At 41.8% G+C, this 12,169-nt stretch overlaps 1 long non-coding RNA gene across 1 annotated transcript; it reads right to left on the reverse strand.

The window, feature by feature from the left end:
- Window positions 1-3,666: 3,666 nt before the first annotated feature.
- On the reverse strand, window positions 3,667-11,789 carry LOC143270825 (uncharacterized). The gene is made up of 2 exons (XR_013048047.1): window positions 11,532-11,789; window positions 3,667-4,215 (listed from the first exon to the last, which is right to left on the reverse strand). It is a non-coding gene; the product is annotated as an uncharacterized LOC143270825 (long non-coding RNA).
- Window positions 11,790-12,169: the final 380 nt, after the last annotated feature.

The raw sequence follows: 12,169 nt of genomic DNA on the forward strand, positions 1-12,169 counted from the left end.
AAAGAATTTGCTGGAGGCTAAATGGCAGTGACTTCAATAGCAATGGAAGACATGCAGTACCATCCTACGGACATGAGCCTCTTCACTTAATTTCCTTGCAAATTGTGTTTGGGACTGTATAGACAGACCCAGGCATAGTACTTGAGTCCCATTCATCAGCCACTAATTGACTGTGTGACCTTGTGTAAGGCACTTAATAGTTCTGCCTCCATTTCTCTTTGTAAAACAGGGTGGGGGAGCCTAGCCCCTGCTCACCTGAAAGAGCACATTGTGAATGCCAGGAAATGTCAAGCTGCAATTCCAGCTCTGAGCTGGGTGCAAGAAAAGCTTCTTATGGGGGTTGAATAAGATAGAAGGGTAGGGCAGTTTTGTGCTCAACAGCATGGTTAGAAAGGAATTCTTGTTAGTACACTTAGGGGTAATAACAATTGCCATTATTTATGAAAATATGCTCAACTTATTAAGATGCGTGCTGAGCATTTACGCTAAATGAGAGGTACCTATGATTTATTTCAAAATATTTAGGCAAAGCAAAAAAGAGAAAAAGAAAAGGAGGCAGTTAGAATTAGCATGAAAAATCTTGATAGTTGTTGAGTATGGTAGGTACATTAGGGGTTTATAATTGTATTCTATTACTTTTGCATGTGTCTTAATTTTTTTCATAATACTTTTAAAAGCATATATTTTAGAGTCAGATCTAGATTTAGCTCCATTTATTCAAGCCCTTATATGATGAGTATATTGGAAGCTTTGAACTCAGTAGTGATAGGTGGATTAGATACAAAACATACAGGATCGGGATTCCCAAGTGGAAGAAAGGTGTTTAGCTAGGTAGGGTAGGCTGAGGCAGGAGTATCCAAAGTTTGAGGCCAGGCTGCTTTACAAAATGAGATCTAGAGAGGAGAGAGAGAGGAGGAGGAGGGAAGGAGGGGGAGGGAGGGAGGGAAGGAGGGGGAGGGAGGGAGGGAAGGAGGGGGAGGGAGGGAGGGAGGGAGGGAAAGAGGCAGAGACAGAGAGGAGGAGGAGAAAGGAGAGAGGAAAGGGGAAGAGAGAGAGAGAGAGAGAGAGAGAGAGAGAGAGAGAGAGAGAGAGAGAGAGAGATATCATTTAGATTTTCTTTGGCCAGAAAAATAAATGAAAAGTGTCCATTTCTCCTCTGTTCTTTCTACTTGGAAGACCAAGAGGTAACTCCTCCCCTAGGCCCTGAAGACAGAAACTCTTCCCTACTTAGAAGGACACTCTCTGACCTCTGCTGCTGTTGCCAGCGGCTATCAGTCCTCCGCAGGGGGTACGGCAGAACGCAGCTGGGGGCTGCATTCCAAGCCCCTGTGTGCCTCACCTGGGCCTACACCCAATCCTCCTTCCTTCCCAGGAGACCTAAGCCCCACCTTAGGTCACAAGCAAACTGCCCCTTACCTCCCTCCCCTGTCTATTTCCTTTAAAGCTGCACAGACTTGTGTAACAACGGTCAGGAGGCAAAAGCTGAACAGCTGCGGACTGACTCCAGACTGCCATTTAATAACATTGTGATTCTGAACGAGTCACCTCCATGCTCTGTGCTCCCTGTCTTCTTCTGTAAAGGTGTGACAAGATGATCCGTCTCTCACAGAATTGTAAGCACGAATTAGGCAGATTAATGAATTAATAGACTGATTCCTCAGCACTGGACCGGGACACAGCCCACATCTTCAGCCATGGTGAAAAGACAACAAGCCTGAGGATTTACATTGAAGGGGACTTCTTTAGTATGGGTCCTAGGGTAAAAGATAAACCAAGAGGCCAGAGACTCCACAGAAATGGAGATTCTCCGATGTGGGGGCACCCTAGGATTTTAGAAGAAACTCAAGAAGAAAAGCCAATGGTGACCCTGCTAAATACTTCCAGATGATTCCAACATAGTAGGCCTGAAGCGACCCCACACAATTCCTCCCCTCTCATGTCATATGCTTCATCTACATATTGAGAGTTGCACAAAAGGAGCCCTGGAGGGCTGGGGATATAGCTCAGTGGTAGAGTACTTGCTTGTTATGCAGGAGACCCTAGGTTCCATCCCTATTACAAAAAGGCTATTGAGTTGAACAGGTTCTTTAACCCTGTGATTGTTCTTGATGTAGAATCATCTGCTGCTATCTGGGCATGGTAGCGCAAACCAATATTCCAGCACTTTGGATGTTGAGATTAGAGGATTGCCATGAGTTCAAAGCCAGTCTGGCTCCCAGTGTAAGTCTCTGTCCTCCCATAAAATTAAGAGAGAGAGAGACAGAGAGAGAGAGAGAGACAGAGAGAGAGACAGAGAGAGACACAGAGAGAGAGACAGAGAGAGACAGAGACAGAGACAGAGACAGGGACACAGACAGCTACCAGCTCAGAATCTGGACTGAGAATAATCTTGGGACTGCCCAAGGCTGCTAGGCAACCAGCTGAATGACACATAGCCCCCCAACTGCTCTGCATATGCTGCCTGTACTTACAGAGTTAGCCTGCTCTTCCTGAAAGCTAAACGAAATGCCACAAAAGCAACCTGGGTGCCACAGTTTACAGATGGCATTTTCCAGCTGGAGAAACAAGCAGAGAGAGGTGAAGTGGGGTGTGAACCTTAACCCAACGCATGCGCAAGAGCTGGCAAGGGGCAACCAGGCATCCCAGTCCTCCAAACTGCTTTCTTACCCCCCCCCCCCCCCCCCCCCCCCGCCTACTGTCTCTGGAAATAGAACTGTGTCAAACAGTGCTCAGGCAAGGGAAGGTCAAGGGTAGGATGAGAAAAAAGCTGACTAGAAGACCCTTTGCCAGAGCAGGGTAAGTTGGCTATACTTTTGTATGTCACAAAGAAAGCGTAAGCACAGGCAGAGTGATGTGTTGAGGAGTGTGAGCCTTGGGAGGAAGGAAGAGAAGGATTTGAAGTCTTTTGTTCCTGCTTTTTCCTCACTATGTGACCTTGGGCCCATTCACCTGTAAATGTCGATAAAGAAATAATTGTTTCTGTCATATAGGCTTGTTATGAAGATCGAAGACAAGATAAAGGACCTGGTAAATAACAGTTGCTTAATAATCACAATGGCCAATAGGTGCCTGCTGTATGTTTTCATTACATTCTTTCCCTGGATAGGAGAGGAAAGGCTAGGCTCATAAATGTTAACTAACCCAAGATAACACAGAAAATGAGCGATTGTACCAATATTTATTTTATCTTTAGGTGCTAATGAATATATAGGTGTGTTACATGTGCATGTATGTGTGTGCTCATCTTCACATATGAATGCACAACTTGCTCATATGGAGGTCAGAGGACAGCCTCAGGCAGGTATCAGTCCTAACCTTTCACTTTGCTCTAAAACTTTTCCATATACTACAGATCTAACGCCCTAACCATAGATTTCCAATCCAATTCACACTCAAGAGGCACTTGAGCAGAAGTGTTCATGAAGGTTTTAATATAAGATTTTTAGCTCCTTAACAATTTTTGGCTCTTACTCTTTTACTATATTTTGAGTTTTGGACCCATTTTCTTCCATATACGTTTGAAGCTGATAGATGAATAATTGCCTGACAATATCACATTGTCATTTTTAGACATGTTATTTCAAATGTCTAATCAATATGAATTCATTTGTCATACTTTTCTTCAAGCATGAATAATAATAAACTCAGTCGTGATTCATGAGAATGTAAAATATACTGTCATAGACATTTTATTTTAATTCAATATTATTGGTCTTTTAAAATGAAACATTATCTGTTTCCTCTTCTGAACAGAGAATTCACTCGTAATAACCCAGCAGAGGGCCAGAATAATAGTTTTCATAGGGGTTTTTTTTTTTTTGTAGTAATTGACAAAATCAAGAGTAAAAATCAGCTATGTCTGCATGTTGCCAAAATATCTAGTAGCTGAGTAAAAAGATGATGTTGTTCGGTGACTAGGCTGTTGCTCCAAGTACTTCTTGTCAATATCTAAGTATCTGATGTGAGAGGGTTGACGCATTTCCTTTTCATCCACATAGAAATCTTGTATGCTCTCTCCGGCTTCTCTCAGGCTACAGCTCTACGGCCGAGGCAGACCCCTTTTCCAGAATGACTTGTGCCACGGCTTCCCTTCAGCTCATCGCTTTCACTTTAAACGTTGAAGCTCTTAGTCTCTGCCTGTTTACATATTTTCATATTTCATGGAAGATTATTAAAGCAGCGTAGGAGGCTTCAACAATGAGGAAGGGATCATGCCTATTATAAAGAACATAGGAAGGGGAATGAGAAATCAACAGTGTAGCACTTAGCAGAAAATTGTTTGGTCTAGGTGAGGCTTATTAAGCCACACTCATCAGAGGCTAACGTGCTAGTCCTGAGCATGATGGTTGGGGAAACAATGCCAGGCCCACAAATCCAGCAGCCGAGGGCCCCACATGGCAGTCACACGCACTCTTGATACATTATTCAATTGTAGCTCTGAATTGGGTTAGTGGACAGTCACAGAATGAGGAGCAAAACAAGGGGATTTCACTTTATCAAAGCTAACCCCAAACAGCTCAGTCGACTGAAAAGCCGCCTGGAAGAGCAGCGCTTTCAGCACACCTTTTCAAGCTGCAGATCCATAGAAAATAACACCAAATTGTAGAAGGAAGGAAATAGGCAGAGAGAAAGGACTTCAAAAATGATTCTCTGCGGAGTAAATCAGGCTCCTTTTGAAGTCGTGGCTACTCAGAATAACCATTGTTCCAGTTGGGGGAGAAAAAAAAAAGCGGCGGGAGAGAGGAACTCACTCTTCATCACCAAGGCTGAGAGTAAAAGTCAGTCAGCTCTCCATCCTGGTGGTGAGGACAAGGGGAACTGGCTGCCAAACCAACCCCACAGCGGGCCCAGAACCAGGGTTATGAGTTGGCCCGCCCCAAGATCCACACCATCTATGATCTGCGGGAGCAGGTCAAGGGACCTGACCCACAGACCCAAAGCTGCAGGGTCTCTGCACGACACAGTGCAACAACAGGATGTCCAAGAAGAGCCCCAGTGAGGGCCCGGCACAGTGTAGTAGAAGCCAGGGGCCTCGAACCAGACCGGTGACTCTTTGCATTGAACACTGGCAAGTAAAGATAAATGGACAAAGGGTTGGTTTACTGTGTGACTCACTGTGTCGCGCTAGAGCTTCCATGATGAGATTTTTTTTTTCTCTTAAATTTTGTTTTATTGGGGGGAGGTGTTGCAGGGGCAGAGGGCAGATGTGAAGGGATGGGGAAATGAATAGAATCAAGATGCATGATGTGAAAGACACACAGAATAAATAAAAAAGAATGTTAAAAAAAAAAGACAGTGAGCTCTCATGAGAAAGAAAGGCATACTGTGGAGGTTTATAAGAGAGATGTTGAGAGCCTGTCTTGAAAGCCCTCATGATCAAAATCAATTCCACTTTCTTCTTCTTGGCTCTTGTTTTTAAGAACACGGCCTCACTATATAGCTCAGGCTGACCTCAAACCTTGTGGTCTTCCTGCCTCGGTCTCCTAATAGCTGGATTACAGAAATTCGTCACCATACTTGGCTTCAGTTCACCTTCCTGATAATGCTGTTTGAGTGGCTTAATCAGCTACGTGACTAGAGTAACCAAACAATGTAGTTAATAGGGCTCAGCACCTCCTGAACCTAAGCACGGTCTAAAAGCACAAGGAAACTGGTTTGCTTTCTTCTTTTGTTTGGGTGATGGTGGTGGTGTTGATATAGCCGCAGGTGGGATTTCTTCTGTGCTTTTTGGGTGGACAGTAGTGGAGAGTCCCCTGAGCCCCTTTGGACATATTCAGTTCACATAGATTCAAGATCCACCTGAGATCTGGTTTGAAAATGAAAGACAGCTGGGTTGCTGCTTCTCAAATATTTTAGTTAACGGCGGCACTGGTGTTCTTGTCCTTCTCTGCAATCAAATAGGTAATCAGAGTTATGAGAATCCAGATGCTGTCCAATTTAGGAATGTCTGCTTTTCAAAAGGTAGGCTTTACAATGGTGCAGAAATGATACAAATTCAATAACGCCATACTGTAAGTTTTGAATGTTGATCTTTTCCCGGGCTGGTAATTTATGCTCTGATACATGCTGGGCACTGGCAGCAGGGTGCCTCAGGTCCTAGTCAGCCACGTGATCAAGAAAAGAAACAAGTGACACTCTACTGTGTGCTTTGTTGCTAGGCTACAGTGTTTAGAAGGTTGGCTGTCTTCTATGTGTTTATGACATATTTTCAACTTACACTGGCTTTAATGATATTGGAACCTCATTGTACGTCGAAGAGCCTCTGTGTTTATGTGCCTCCCAGGGATTCAGAAAGTAGTCACTGAATTTTAAACTTGCTCAGTTTCTTTTCAAACAGTCGTTTAATGCAGCCATGCAATTTATGTGTGTGTCAGTGTGGATGGTTTGTGACAATAGACAACAGTGTTTCTCTATTGGTTCTAGTTTCTATTTCGTTCAGGTGAAAAATGATTAATTTCGGTAAAAACAAACAACAACAGCAAAAACACACCTCCAGGACTCTGTGATAAACAAACAACTTCCTTTGAGTGCCAGGAATACAATAAAGGATGTGTCTGCTTCTCAGCCTGTTCTCTCAATGGCCTGTTTGCCTTTCTTGTTTCTTCCCTTCCTTTTATCCCCGCCCCTTTTCTTACCTCTGTTCCTCAACCCTCAACACAAGGCTTCTCTCCTTTCTCACTTGGAAGGCAGAATATCCCTTTGGGCATGTTGAATTCCAGATAGTTGAGAAATGTGTTTGTGTGATTTTTTTTTTTGTCTAGATGTTACCAGTCAGAAAGGAATGATGTCTGTTAGTGACATACCCGTGTATGGGAGCAAGTCAACTTGTGACAGAATGGAGTGGCCCAGTGCTAGCTCCATTGATATAAGCATCCTCACCCATTGATAAAGCATTTTGGCACTCTGGATACAAGAAGGTTTCTTGTTTCATGCTTTACAAAAAGCTAGTTAGGTGTTAATAAGGGATGCTCGGGAAACTACATCTGAATAGAGTACGTAATAAGTAAAATGGTAAGCATTCTGTCTTTCTGTGGAGATTGGCACTACATTCACTTTGAGCCACACTGCAGCAAAGAACTCCACAATTTTCATTTAGAATGTTCTTACTTCTTTCACTGTGGATACTTTCTCTTATCCCACTGAATGTCCATTAACATCAAGAGAAGATTCCCTAGTGAATAACTGGGGAAATGCTAGTGAAGAGTATGTGGCTTAGACTTAACTATGCTCTGGACACTGGTTAAGGAGACATAATACCCTTAGTACTGGAAAGCATTTCCTCTGGGTTCCTGGCCAGTCCTTGATCTCCCTACTACCTATAGCACAGGCTTTCTCCACATTCTTTTAAAATACCAGTTGCTAACAGAGGCTCAGATGTCTCTAATTGGCTACTTTTTAGACAAACCCCTTGTTAATCCAAGATCAGTGCTCTTTCAGTGTGTCACCTTAGAACATGTTAGAAATGCAAATTCCTGTACCCTACTCACTTTAAATCTGCTGAACTAGAAACCCTGTAGGAGGGTATAGCAGTCAGTGCTTAACTAGCACTCCAGTAGGTTCTGATGTTTTCCAAATCACTGATCTCCTAGGGCAATATGTAGATTGCTTTCCCAAGAATTGCTATTATTTCATCTTTTACCGCTCAAAACATTCAAGAGAAAGCAAGATTCAATCCAGTTTCATACACCTGCCTAATAGGCATTTTTCTGTCCTTCTTGCAAATCAAATGGAGTCATTTGCAAACAAACTACTTGTTTTCTTTTGATGCTTTTGATTTAGTATAAAACAATGTTGAGTTGAAAAACAGAGAACATGGGTTTGGTTAATATTCTATAAATTAAAAGTAATAATACCATACATTTCCAAAGCCAGGAAATGGAAAGAGATGTATACTTGGGGTACCTTCCAATTTATGACACATGATTCCAGAAGCCTCTAACTAATAAGTCCTTAGGTACAAACAGGAATGAAATTGACTACGGCTCTGGAGAGTGAATGTTCCATCCCATATTTGCCAGATCTTTCTGTCAGTTTTAGAAAAACTGGAAATAAATATTTCACATGAAAATTGGCCTATGAAAAATATCAGCTCACTCTACTCTTTTAATTGGAGCAAACTAAACAGGTCTGGGAGCCAGATGTGGCTGGTTGCCTTGCTAATTGGTCACCTCTATACTAGACAGAGGCCACAAAAGTCTTCATGGGGAAGGTTGGGCTATGAGAATTCCTGCTGAAGTTGAAATTAAATACCACTATCAATTTAATCATTAAATACTTCACCTCCAACAGAGTCAATACTTTTTTCTCTCCAAGTCTTTGTTTAGTGTCACACAGGCATGGCTGTAGTCAATTATAGACTGCTTAGATCCCTCCTCCTTAAAGTTTTCCCTGACCACCCCAGCCCCAAGTGCTCTCTTCCTCTGGTGAGTTCCCATAGCAATTATTTTCTGTGCAATTCATTTGGCAATTAATCACACAGTGCCTTGTGTCATCTTTTCTATTGTGGTCTGGAACTGCTATTTAAACATGTTATAATTATTTAAGTTTCCACATGTTTGCATCTTCTCTTCCCTCTGAGTTAGTGAACTCTTTGAGGATAGAGGCAAGCTCTTACTCCCCACAGTGCCTGGCACCAAGTGGAAGCTAGAGCTGTTTTGGATTTAGTTTCAAAGGAAAGCTGTAAAGCAAGAGAGTGTACCGAAGGACATCTTCTAACCAATTTTTTAGATCTGATCCTTTTGACTACAGTCTTTCCTCTTTATTATATGTGTACTTGTAACTTTTTACTTAGTAATAGCAGCTTCAAGAAAGTTAAAAGACAATCATACAGAATGTTCAAAATATTCACAAACATTATTAAAGCTCAATCATAGAAAGACAAATAGCTCAACTGAAAATTAGACAAAGGATTTGAATAGGCAGTTCTCCAAAGAAGACATGAGAATAGCTAATAAGCACACATAAGTTATGTGCAACCTCATTAGCCATCAGGGAAATACAAATCAAAACCACAGTGGGATACTACTTCACACCCGCTAGGATGGATATAATAAAAGACAACAATAAATAAAACAAGTATTGATGAAGAAAAAAAAAAAAGTGTAATCTTCATTCTCACAATTGGATGGAGTTTAAAGTGTGTGGCCTCTTTGGAAAACAACTTGGCACTCCTTCAATCCATTAAACACCATGTTACCACATGATTCAGCAACTTGACTCTTAGGTATATAGCCAAAGAACTGAAAACATATCTTCACACATAGACTTGTAAAGGAGGTGGGTGTGGCGGCCTTTAATCCCAGAACTCGGGTAGGGGCAGAGGCAGGCAGATCTCTGTGAGTTCGAGGCCACCCTGGTCTACAGAGCTACAGAAAGGCACAAAGCTATACAGAGAAACCCTGTCAAAAAAAAACAGCCATCTGGGTGGGTCCATTTATGTAAAATGCCAAGAAGAGGAAATTCTGCAGAGACAGAAAGTTGTTGTACTTAGCACTGGCAGCGTATAGGGAAAAAAAAGGAGATAGGAATGGTCAACAGCATATATAAAAGTTCCTTTTTAGAGTAATGAAGATCTTCTAGTATTAGACTGTGGTTATGGTTATGGTTGCACAAATGTACTATGCTAAACGCAACTAAGCAATATACTTTAAAACGAATAAATCATGTTTTCTGCTGTGTGAATTATGCCTCCATGAAGCTGCCAATGACACTATTCTTGTAAAAATATGAATGGCTAGTGTTTGCATTACACTTACTATGTGACAGACACTCAACTTTTCTAAGTGCTCTATATTTACTCGATAATTACCAAAGTCTACATCGATATTTGTACTGTCCGTACTTGACAGATGGAAAAATGAATGCACAGAAAACTCAAGGGCTTACTGTAGGTTGTGGCAGAACTAACCTCTCAACCCAGGCCGTTTGGTCTAGGGTATTCTATTCAACCTTGTGTGTCATACTGAACTTTGCTATATTGCTCTTCTAAATCCAGAACGGAAGGAGTTTACACTTTCAACGTGTCTTTTATTCACCAATATGGAATACACTGGAGATGAATACAAGGAAAGTTAACTAGTGATTAAAATGGAAGAAGAAACTGAAGTAGAAACAGAGACTTCATAAACACCCAAATCTTCAGGATTATGCAACCCTTTCTTCTACTCATCCCAGGAAGAGTCTGTACCTGGCACTTAGTATGAGAGGCACTGGGTTCAGAGAACTACAGTGGGGGCCAGGGCAATACTTGTGTAAGAAAAGTTCTTATAGTGACTCAGCTGGCTACATCTGTTGCCTTCTGTGTGATGATGTCCTGGTTCAGAGTGACCTGCAAAGCAGAATGAAGATGATTCATATTTTCTCCCTTGAATTTGCAGTTGGTCAGCCTGGATCCTCTTGACTCCAAGGTGATTTTATTTTTTAATAGTTGGTGAGCTCATTCAGTGCAAGTTGGTTTTTTTTTTTTCCTTTTTCCTTTGCCATGTGCGGTGTGTGCATGTGTGTGTATACATGTTTTGGATATGTGTGGATATGTGTGTGTGTGTGTGTGTGTGTGTGTGTGTGTGTGTGTGTGTGTGGTGTGTGAGAGCACGCATGTGTGCTCATGTGTGTGCCTATGTGGAGTCACAAGGTTTATGTCAGGAATCATCCTCTATTGTTTTCCACTTTATTCATTGAGACAGGGTATCTCAGCGTAACCCAGAGCTGTGGATATAGCTGGTCTCCCTAGCTAATTTACCTTGGAGATCTTCTGTCTCTGCCTCCCAAGGCTTGAATTACAGGCAGGTTGCCATGCCCACCTGGCCTTTATATGGTTTCTGGGAATCTGAACTCTGGTCCTCCCACTTGGGAGGTAAGCACTTAAACCTCTTAGCTGGCTCCCCAGTCCTAGGTGCAAGAATGTATTAATCTAGATGCAAAGGGAAACTGGGTTGATACTAACAAGCATTTAGGGTGTATCTACTATAGGTTTAGCTTTACACGTACTGATTTATTTAATCTTTAAAACATTCATATGAGGTATGTGCTATTGTTTTCACCATTATTTTCCTGATGAGGGAACTTATGCTAGGAAGATGAAACACATACAACAATCAGGACTAGACTCAAAATTCTAAGCAAATCTATTAGGTTACAGTGCTTTTTTCCTTCTGCTATATACTGCCTCTGACACATATTTAATGACCCCCCACTTACAAGAGGCACTGTGAAGAGCGAATAAGACAAGTGTCGTGTACTCAAAGCATGTCTAAGCCAGCTGAGGAGACAGATATAAACATAGCAAAAGTTACATAGCGCTATAACAATAATGACAATATATGGGTAATATGCATACAAGCACATATAGCAACAATAAAACAATAAAAGCTCATGTCTAATATTGATTAAATTTTGCAATATGACTGATTGTTTTAAAGACCTCACAAGAATTAGCTCATCTGCCCCATATTGGGGAAAAAAAAAAACAAAAAACAAAACAGGAAGGTAAAGCTGGAAGAGTTAAGGATTTGGTTTAGCACCAGATAACTTACCAGAGGCAGGATCTACTCCAACTAAAACAATCTTCCTTAATCCCCCATCCATTTAGTTACTACATTGCATTACCACAGTGAGTAAGGTTCTATAATAAGAGTAAGGAAAAGATTACAAGAGCTCTAAGGAGGATGGCATCAATTCTCCGTGGCACAGTATGGAAAGGTTTCCCAGAGGAAGCAACATGTATGAAATCTTCAAGAAAGACAGGAATTTACTGCACGTTAAGAGGAGTAAGGGTGTTCTGAGCAGAAGGAACGTCACGTACACGAGCTTTTTCAAAGGTCTGGTTTATCTTAGGAATGTTGAAAAGTTCAGCATGACTGGAGTCTAGGGTATGTTAGGATTATGAAGGGTGGGGAGAAGCAGAAGATGTTCAAGATGAGGCTGGTGTGTTAGCGAGGCGATCAGTGAGGAGAAAGCCTCTTGTATGGTAGAAGAAGCCATTTGCAAATAGTGTTTCACATGCTGTCTGCTACAAGATTTAATTGCCTTTATTTATCTCCGCTTTTGAAAAAGATCCTTTTTTTTTTCTCTGTGTGCAGGGGATGAGTTCTCGGCTTGGGGAACTGAAGGTTGAAGAATATACTTTTGGAAAGGGGATGGACCATGGTGGGAAAGAAGGCTGCAATAGAGC

Source organism: Peromyscus maniculatus, chromosome X (genome assembly GCF_049852395.1).
Source record: "Peromyscus maniculatus bairdii isolate BWxNUB_F1_BW_parent chromosome X, HU_Pman_BW_mat_3.1, whole genome shotgun sequence".
Taxonomy (NCBI): Eukaryota; Metazoa; Chordata; class Mammalia; order Rodentia; family Cricetidae; genus Peromyscus; species Peromyscus maniculatus.